The sequence below is a fragment of the Fragaria vesca genome, linkage group LG3, assembly GCF_000184155.1.
Source record: "Fragaria vesca subsp. vesca linkage group LG3, FraVesHawaii_1.0, whole genome shotgun sequence".
Classification (NCBI taxonomy): domain Eukaryota; kingdom Viridiplantae; phylum Streptophyta; class Magnoliopsida; order Rosales; family Rosaceae; genus Fragaria; species Fragaria vesca.
In genome coordinates this window covers 18,672,502-18,683,540 of record NC_020493.1, presented here as the reverse complement: position 1 = coordinate 18,683,540, position 11,039 = coordinate 18,672,502, and positions in this window count along the sequence as shown.

The window sequence follows — 11,039 nt, the reverse complement described above, 5'->3', positions numbered from 1 at the left end:
CTTTTTTCTTTTAGTTTTCTAATTTTTCTTCTTTCTTCTTGCAATTCCTTAAAGGATAATTTAGCTTATGCTAAAAATTCTAGTCGAGTAGCAATGGATTCTCCTATTGATGATAAAAATTTAACTGTTTACCTTTGAGTAGAATGATAGATTTTATATTTGTAGAATGCTAAATATAAACAAATTCAAAATTCAAGGCCCACCATGCTCCGTTCACTTTCTTTTAAACAGGAAAATTAAAAAGAACAAAGAAAACAGAATATTCTCTTTCTGACGGAATATTCTATTAGAAATATTGGAAATGACTAACTAGATTAACAATTGTAAGTTCAAAGACTAAACAGATTAAAATGAAAGTTCAATGACTAAAGGGATGAAGCACCTAAACTATAGGGAATTTACAGAATTTTACCTTAAAGTTTACTACTCCTAGTAAACTTTTACTGGGTGTAGTAAACTCAAAATAAAGTTTCTCCATGACCATTATACACTTTAAAACAGTGAAAAATCAACTTAGATGCAGAAAAATAAAGTTTACTACCCCTAGTAAACTTCTGCTGGGGGTAGGTATTGCATGTTTACTACCCCCAGCAGAAGTTTACTAGGGGTAGTAAACTTGCCATAAAGTTTTCCTATGACCATTATATACCATTAAGGAGAGAAAAAAATCAACATATAAGAAAAAAAATAAAGTCTACCACCCCTAGTAAACATCTTACTGGGGGTAGTAATCTTGCAAAATAATATCTCCAAGGCTATAGGTACACATTAAAACGGAGAAAAATCAACTTAGATGACAAAAAAATAAAATTTACTACCCCTAGTAAACTTTTACTGGGGGTAGTAAACTTGCAAAACAGTATTTTCAAGACTATAATACACACTAAAACAGAGGAAGAACAATTTAGATTGGAAAAACTAAAGTTTACTACCCCCAGTAACTTTTATTAGGGGTACTAAACTTGCAAAAAAAATATTTTCAATGCCATAATACACACTAAAACAGAGGAAGAACAACCTAGATGCGAAAAAATAAAGTTTATTATCCCCAGTAAACTTATACTGGGGGTAGTAAGCTTGCAAAACAATATCTCCAAGACCATAAGTACACATTAAAACGGAGAAAAATCAACTTGATCCTCGCCTCCTACTGATGAAAACTGGCGGAAATGCGGGTGACTATGCCTCGCCTCCTACTAGATCCAACCTGTAACACCCTGACCCAGGTGTTAAAAATATAAACGAATAAAATAAATAAGGAAATCCTAATTCCAAAATGAGATAGGATCTCATAATCAAACAAAACGACAAACATTTTTGTCGCGTTTGGAACTTAAAATTTATTTTGTTAATTTGCGGCTGCACCCAAAACTTGATCGGGCTGCCTACGTACCCTTTTAAAGGGATCAAGCCACTCGTAGTTTAGCATTTTATACTAATTCTCCACCTTCAATAACAACTTTATCGAATCTGGAATTTGTGTGGATGTAAGTCCTCAAATTAATAAGGACACCCAAGTTCTCAATCCCACACTTCCTCTCACTTCCTCCGATAGTTTCGTAATTACATACCGTGCTCGCTCATATTAACTTCATTATCACATTCCAATTCACCTTTAGACTTGCTCATATCAACACTTCAATTATTAACCTATCTCTGATTTTTTTTACTATGGACACCCATAACCACCACTCATCAACTTTCCTGACATTATACTAAATCCAAATTTAAGTATAATCACTACCCCATCTTCTTCTTGTTGACCAACAACTTAACCAAATTAACAAGGAATAAAATAAATGAATCCAGTACAGCAACTTCAAACTTCCTCCACAACCCAACTATTCTAATTCCAAAAAAACATGTCTATTATGATCAACACACCCTGCAAATGATCCTAATTCTTCAATTCACAACAGCTGAAATTAAACACAACAACACCATAGTCACCACTGTGAATAGTCACTTCACTGCCGGAATCCCACTGTTTCCAAATTCTCAAATTCATGGAACTCCAACATATATAGCAGTCATAATCATACACACAGATTCATAACTGCTGAATATAATCAAACACAAAATAACCAAGAATACTGCAGTAAACGATGTCTGCCATCTCCACAAATTGACCAATTCCAAAAACATCATAATCATCAATTTAATTTCAGAAAGTAGTTCCATAAAACCAATGAACTAAGGCAGCCCAAAATCACCACCGCCGCCGCCGTGCACAGCGGCACTCACGGCGGTCCTCCTCTGCCAAAACCCAACTTCCTCCAAACTTCAACCAATCTCAATTCCAATTATATAAAAAGGTAGAGCTCGACGAGATGATCAAGTTTCATACCTCACTTGTCTTCACCGGTGGCCGGAAAGCATCAAACCGTCGCCGGAAAATCCTAAAACTTCTTCTCTTCGATTCTCCCTCCTCCGAGCTTCTCTTCGAAAACCAGGAACATGGAAAGGTTCCTGAGATCGAAATGAAGCTATCCATACCAGTGAGAGGCGTCGCCGTTGCTGGAATCGAAGATTCGCCGGCCAACCCAGTCTCTCTTCTCCTTCTTCGATTCTTCTTCTCCAGAGCTCCACTCTTCAAACTGGAATCACAGGGAGGTCGGGAAGGACGAGAGGAAGCCACCGCCAAGAATCTTTCGCCGTGCCACCTCCGGAGAACAAAGAAAAAGTCGGGTTGACCCGTCCACTCCATTCGGGTCGAGAATGACCCGTCTGGGTCTGAATTCTTTCTTCTCCCCCTTCTCCCGAACCTTCCTTTCCTCTTTTAATTTTTTTTGCTTAGGTCGGTTTAACCGATCCCTCTAGAACCTTCCTCTCTCTTTTTCTTTTTTTTTCTTTTTTTTTAACCCTTTACCGAAATAGAAACTTTCCGTTTTTTAGACCATATATAATTTTCTCATACAAACTCCGATTTGAGTGTGTCACGTGTCCAAGAACTCGTATTAACGTCTTCTACGACTTCCATGAAGGAAGTTTTCCAAAATTATCGACTGAACGAAAAGTCAACCTTTGGATCCTTTACAGTAAACCGGTCACAAGAAACAATAATTGAAAATTTACTGTAACTTCATAAATTCAAAGAACATAGCTCGTCGCTCCGGAAAATAATCCGGGCACCCGATGAGCTCGTATAAACGTGTACCACGACTTCAGAATTTTAAATCCACTATTTACCGTTTTCAGAAAAACTCGAAAACAAACTCAAGCAATCACTATTTAAATCTCCGAGCGCGAATAAAAAAAATCTGTAGTAACCCATAACCCCGAACAGTACCCTTTTAGGTACGGAGTATTACACAACCCGAACTCTGCAGACTGGGCAATTTAAAACTAAGGACCCAGGGGAAAACATTTAATAACGTTAGAGTGAGTGGACAAAAATAAAATAATAAATAAAATATTTATGTTTCCCCAAATTAATTTCTAAGGAAAAAATAGAATGCATGCCGCAAGCGATAAAACCTTTATCTCATAAAATATCGAGCCTCTCAGACTCTAAAATATATGTATGTATTTACACTCGTCCATACTCCCTATATAAATTCATGAGTCTATATAGGGCTACTACGCTCGTGTCCAACGCTCACGTCACGCCTTAATGCGGTGCTACACTACGCCATTAAGGTGGACAGACACATATGGTTAGCTAACATTTTATATACATACTCTCTCATAAATACATATTTATATCCACCGAAAATCTCATTTTCGGTAACTCTCCAAAAGAAATAAAATTCGTAAAATTAAAATGACGTCAAAATATTCCGCAACAAATATTGTTCAACCATGAACTCTAGCATGCATTTTATTTAAAACAAAAGTCCAGTCACAAATTAGGCCTAAGCCTGATGTCGATCTGGGGCCTCGTCTGCTCGAGCCTCCTCACGTCCTGTTCCAAATATAATATTAATTTCCCAACTAACAATCCAATATTTAATCAAAATAGGCAAAATTACCCGAGAGCCATAAATACGCTCATCATTGCCTAACTTCGATATTCTTAAATCGAAACGATCCGAACTTAAATATCATACTCGACAGTCGTAAATACAACCTCCCCAAAATACGACTTAAATCCTACGACGGATCTACATTAATTAACCGCCAAAAATACCAAACTTCGGAAATTCACAAACCTATCCAAATCTCATCCAAAAATTCCATAAATCACATCAATATAATCCCCTTAATATTCCACATTTAAAACCCTAAAAATTCTCCCAAACCGCGGCGGCGCCGGCAGCGGCGGCCAGAGGCCGATTCCGGTGACCTCCAAAACCTATGAAATTTTGACAGCATCTTCCTCTCATCATGCTCTACAACTTTCCTAACTAACACAAACCCAAAATCCAAGCCTAGCTATGCCAATCGAACAGAAACATCAAAAACGCTATAGAATTTCAACTTCACATTTCTCCTTACCTAGCTCAAGAGAGGGTGAGCTGTTTGGAGGGGTTGCTGCACGGGAGGAGGGCTACAAAACGAGCCAAGGATCGCCGGTTTTGGTGGCCGGAGGAGGAAGTTCCGGCAAAAGATAGTCCGGCGTCTTCGGAGGGAAAACTCCCGCTCGGCGGCGTTACTGGTGGGGGCACTAAGGCCGGGAAGGGAGAGGAGGTGGCGGGGCTCCGAACTGGGCTGGAGCGGCGGCAGCTGGTGGCCGGACGGCGGCAGGAGGACGGCCGGAAAACCGGGCAGCAGGAGGAAGAAATTGGGAGAGAGAGAGAGAGAACCGGGAAGAAAAGAGAGAAAAGAGAAAATGGGTTTGGGCCTCACACCCCAAACCGGTCCAAGCTTATAACAACCCAATTCCAAAAATAAAACACCCCGAAAAATAATACCCGAATAAAAATTACCTTTTACTAGCTAAGATTTCCCATTTTTACTGTCGTCATATTTTCTCCCACGAATAATTCTCCGAAATTAATCGTCCCTTAAAATACCTCTAGGGACCAATTAAACTATTACCTCAATGACGGGGACGGTAAAATTCTTATTATAATCAAGCTAGTAAATAAGGTAAAAAATATAAGGGTCGGGATGTGACAATTCTCCCCTCCTTATAAAAATTTTGTCCTCGAAATTTACATACTTTTCATCCGAAGAGATAGAGATACTGCTGCATCATTTCCTCCTCTGATTCCCAAGTAGCTTCTTCTACTTGATGACTTCTCCAAAGCACCTTGACAAGCGGAATTGTCTTGTTCCTAAGCATTTGCTCCTTTCGATCGAGAATCTGAACCGGTTCCTCTTCATAGGTCAAATCTCTCGCCAAACCGATCGGCTGCTCTTGCAGCACATGAAAAGGATCGGCAATATACTTGCGAAGCATGGATACATGAAACACATTATCTATCCTAGCTAACTCTGAAGGCAAAAGTAGCCGATAAGCAAGTGAGCCAACTCGCTCTATAATCTCATAAGGGCCAATATACCTCGGACTAAACTTCCCACGCTTACCGAAGCGCACAACCCCTTTCCAAGGAGATAATTTCAGGAACACCCAATCACCCACTTGAAATTCAAGATCTCTCCTACGGACATCTGCATAACTCTTCTGCCTACTTTGAGCAGTCTTGAGTCTATCTCTAACCACTTTAATCTTCTCATTCGTAACATGGATTAACTCTGGGCCACAAAGCTCTTTTTCCCCCATTTCATTCCAACACAAAGGCGTACGACACTGCCTCTCATAAAGAGCCTCAAAGGGAGCCATACCAATGCTAGAATGATAGCTATTATTATAGGCAAATTCCATCAAAGATAGGTTTTTATCCCAACTCCCTCTGAACTGCATGGCACAAGCCCTCAACATATCTTCCAAAGTCTGAATAGTCCTCTCGGACTGCCCATCAGTCTGAGGATGAAAAGCAGTGCTGAAGAGTAATTGGGTACCTAAAGCTGCCTGAAGAGCTCCCCATAATTTAGAAGCAAATCGAGGATCCCGATCTGACACTATTGATTCAGGAACATCATGAAGCCTCACAATTTCATTCACATAAAGCTCCGCCAATTTATCCAATTTATACTTCTTTCCCACTGGCAAGAAATGTGCAGACTTGGTGAGTCTATCCATAATCACCCAAATACCGTCATGCCCATCACGGGTACGAGGTAAACTAAAAACAAAATCCATGGTGATGTGGTCCCACTTCCACATTGGAATAAGCAACGGCTCAAGCAATCCAGAAGGCTTCTGCCTTTCAACTTTTACTTGCTGACAAACCAGACATCTACTCACAAAAGCTGCAATTTCCCTCTTCATGTTTGGCCACCAATAATAATCCTTCAAAATCCGATACATTTTTGTGCTACCCGGATGAGCAGCATATGCAGAGCTATGAGCTTCCTCTATAATCTCACTCTTCAACTCTTCATTCTTTTTGGAACACATAGCCGGTTCTTAAACAATAGAGTCCCATCTCTTCTAACGGAAAAATGATCGGCTGCGGCTCCATTCGAAGCTCTTTCCATCAATTGAACTATGGAAGGATCATTATACTGTGCTTCCCGCACTCTATCAACCAAAACTGGCCTCACATGAAAACTGGCTATCAAAGCACCAACCTCATCTACTGACAAATCCACTCCTGTAGCTCGCAACTCACAAAGAAGCGGAACACGAACCATCTTTATATGAGATAAAGATATGGAGGGATTTCGACTAAGAGCATCAGCTACCACATTAACTTTTCCAGGGTGATACTCAATAGTTCAATCTTAATCGTTGATTAACTCCATCCACCTTCTCTGTCTCATATTTAGCTCTCTTTGAGTGAATACATACCGAAGACTCTTGTGATCGGTAAAAATCTGACACTTGGCTCCATAAAGATAGTGTCTCCACAACTTGAAAGCAAAAACTACCGCTGCAAGCTCCAAATCATGGGTAGGATAATTCCCCTCATGCGGCTTCAATTGCCTAGAAGCATAGGCAATAAATCGATCATGCTGCATCAAAACTCCACCTAGACCACGTCTAGAAGCATCACAATAGACCACATACTCTCCACTATCATCCGGAAGTGCCAAAACAGGAGCACTTGTTAAGCAATTCTTCAATTCTTGGAAACTTTGCTCACATTGATCTGACCATTCAAACTTAACCCCCTACTTGGTCAATCTTGTCAGAGGAGCAGTAATCTTTGAAAAATCTTTCACAAAGCGCCGATAATAACCTGCTAATCCCAAGAAACTACGAATCTCCGTCACAGTGGTGAGTCTTCTTCAATTCGACACTGCTTCCACCTTTTGGGGATCCACACTAACTCCTTCTGCCGAAATCACATGACCCAAAAACCCCACTTTATCTAGCCAAAACTCACACTTGCTAAACTTAGCAAATAACTGTGACTTTTCCAAAGCCCGCAATATTATTCTTAGATGCTTGGCATGCTCCTTCTCACTTCTTGAGTAAACCAATATGTCATCTATGAATACGATCACGAAACGATCAAGGTATGGACTAAACACTCTATTCATGAGATCCATGAACGCCGCGGGTGCATTAGTAAGTCCAAAAGGCATCACCACAAACTCATAATGACCATATCGTGACCGAAAAGCAGTCTTGGTTATGTCCCCCTCTCGGATCCGCAACTGATGATAACCCGATCTCAAATCAATCTTAGAGAAAACAGAGGCACCCCTCAACTGATCAAATAAATCATCGATACGAGGCAACGGATATTTATTCTTCACTGTGACCTGATTCAACTTTCTATAATCAATGCATAGTCTCATGGTGCCATCTTTCTTCTTAACAAACAACACTGGAGCACCCCATGGAGAAATGCTAGGCCGAATAAAACCCTTATCTATCAACTCCTGCAATTGAGTCTTCAACTCTTTCAATTCCGCTGGAGCCATTCTGTAAGGTGCCTGAGAGATAGGCATGGTTCCAGAAAGTAATTCTATAGAGAAGTCTATCTCCCTTGCAGGAGGCAAACCAGGCAACTCCTCAGGAAAAACATCCGGAAACTCCCTTACTACTGGAATATCTTCTAATCCCACAACTCCCATACTTGTATCCACCACATGAGCTAAATATGCCTGACAGCCTTTACTCAACAATTTCCTTACAGCAACAGCGGAAATTATACAACTAGAAATAACATCTCTTTCCCCTTGGAAAGTAACCTCAAAACCATCTAGACTTCGAAGCACCACTACTTTTTGAAAACAATCTACCATAGCTCTATATGCTTCCAAAAAGTCCATTCCCAAGATCACATCAAACTCCACTATATCTAAAGGAATTAAATCAGCCTCGAAATTAACTCCTTCCACTAAAACTTCACAACCACTAAATACCCAATTTATTCTCATCACCTCACCGGATGGTAGAGATACATGCCACTCGCCTGGAAGAGACGATGATGGCACATTGGCATGGAGGGCAAATCTACTAGACATGAATGAATGCGTGGCTCCGGGATCAATTAAAGTAAAAGCAGGCTGACCAAAAATTAATAACGTACCAATGATGACATCTGGAGAAGTACGACCCTCCTGCTGGGTCATAGCATGCAGTCTAGCGCGAGTCATGGGACGTCCACGCTGACCACTTCCCCGCTGAGAGCCACCTCTGACCGAAGCACTGCCCTGGGCACCACTACTAGAGCCTCAAGCTGAAGACTGACCAACAGGCTGAGTAGGGGTGGGAGTGGTCCTCTGAGCCAACAATGGGCAATCTCTCCTGAAGTGGTCCTGACCACCAAACTCAAAGCACCCAGAAAACTGCTGCTGCTGCCCATAAGAAAAAGTCTGGCTACCAGATGACCCACCATGGAAGCTACCACCAGAATCATACTGCCCAGACTGCTGCCTACCTAACTGACTCCTAGCAGGTCTCCTGTGACGTCCTCTAACCCTGAACCGAGAATTAGAACCTGATCCCCCACTACTGCCACTACCAGCTGAAGAACCTGAAGCGGATGATGAAACAGCTTTCTTGGATGGACCCTGATTGGGGCCACCGAAATCTCGTGGCCGAGCACTATAAATCCCCATAGACTCAATGGTCATGGCTGCATGAACAGCATCAGGAAAAGTCGGGTAATAAACACCCGTCATCTTATCTACAAACACTCCACCAAGTGCCCCAATGAACATCTCTATCCTGGTCCTCTCATCAGGAACCAGATAGACACATGGTAACTCAGGGAAGTGAATCTCTCCTGGAACTCTATAACACCCTCATCATCCCTCTTCTTCATATTCAGGAAATCCGACTGAATTCTGCTACGGTGGGCAGGACTGAAATACTGCCTCAAGAAAAGCGTCTTAAACTGCTCCCACGACATATTCAAAGCATCCTCAACATTCCTGCTAGCGAGCGACCACCAGTGATGTGCTGAATCATCCAGGAAAGTCACTGCCATCTTCACCTTCCTTTCTTCTGGCAAATATGTGCTCGCAAAAGCCTTTTCCATTTTGTCTACCCAAGTATAAGCATCAAGGGGTCCCTTGGCACCCTTGAACTCTCTTGCTCCAGCCTCATAAACTTCTCTCCTCTTCACTGTATGAGGGTGTGGAGCTCGATCTATAACATCCCTCAGCATATTTCCAATATCATCAACCAGTCCCCTGACCTCATTGCCCTCATCGGCATTGGTCAAAGTAGCCACACGGGGTTGCCGTGGGCGCTTAGAAGGCATAGTACCTGAGGAAGAAGAAATTTAGTAGTCCATAAACAAGACTAACACAACAATCACACATACTCAATAACACAAAGCATCAAAACCATAAAATGCCAATGAATCCGCCGCGGTCGGATCATCACTCTATAGACACTACCTGCTACATAGGCAAATATGATAGTGACAAGGAAGCAGGAAAAGGAAACCTATAGCTCTGATACCAACTGACATGACCCACCCCGAATTTCACCCTGAAACCCGGAGTAAGTCGTGCGGGGACCACCTCCAAGGAAAATTTACTGAGAAGAATTCTAAAATCTCCCTTGAAAATGGACAACCCTAACTCGAAAATTCCAAATTACACTCTTAATACAACACGTCCAAACATCACATAATTATCCTTCAGAAATTCTAAACATAATATACAATAATCCCAAAGTATTCAGAGCTACTAGACACTAGCGGAAGCAAGAAAACACGAGTAGGTTAAACATGTAACCTACTGATGAAAACTGGCTGAAATGCAGGTGACTATGCCTCGCCTCCTACTAGATTCAACCCGAACTCTGCAGACTGGGCAATTTAAAACGAAGGGCCCAGGGGAAAACATTTAATAACGTTAGAGTGAGTGGACAAAAATAAAATAATAAATAAAATATTTATGTTTCCCCAAATTAATTTCTAAGGAAAAAATCGAATGCATACCGCAAGCGATAAAACCTTTATCTCATAAAATATCGAGCCTCTCAGACTCTAAAATATATGTATGTATTTACACTCGTCCATACTCCCTATATAAATTCATGGGTCTATATAGGGCTACTACGCTCGCTTCCAACGCTCACGTCATGCCTTAATGCGGTGCTACACTACGCCATTAAGGTGGACAGACACATATGGCTAGCTCGCATTTTATATACATACTCTCTCATAAATACATATTTATATCCACCGAAAATCCCATTTTCGGTAACTCTCCAAGAGAAATAAAATTCGTCAAATTAAAATGACGTCAAAATATTCCGCAACAAATATTGTTCAACCATGAACTCTAGCATGCATTTTATTTAAAACAAAAGTCCAGTCACAAATTAGGCCTAAGCCTGATGTCGATCTGGGGCCTCGTCTGCTCGAGCCTCCTCACGTCCTGTTCCAAATATAATATTAATTTCCCAACTAACAATCCAATATTTAATCAAAATAGGCAAAATTACCCGAGAGCCATAAATACGCTCATCATTGCCTAACTTCGATATTCTTAAATCGAAACGATCCGAACTTAAATATCATACTCGACAGTCGTAAATACAACCTCCCCAAAATACGACTTAAATCCTACGGACGGATTCTACATTAATTAACCGCCAAAAATACCAAACTTCGGAA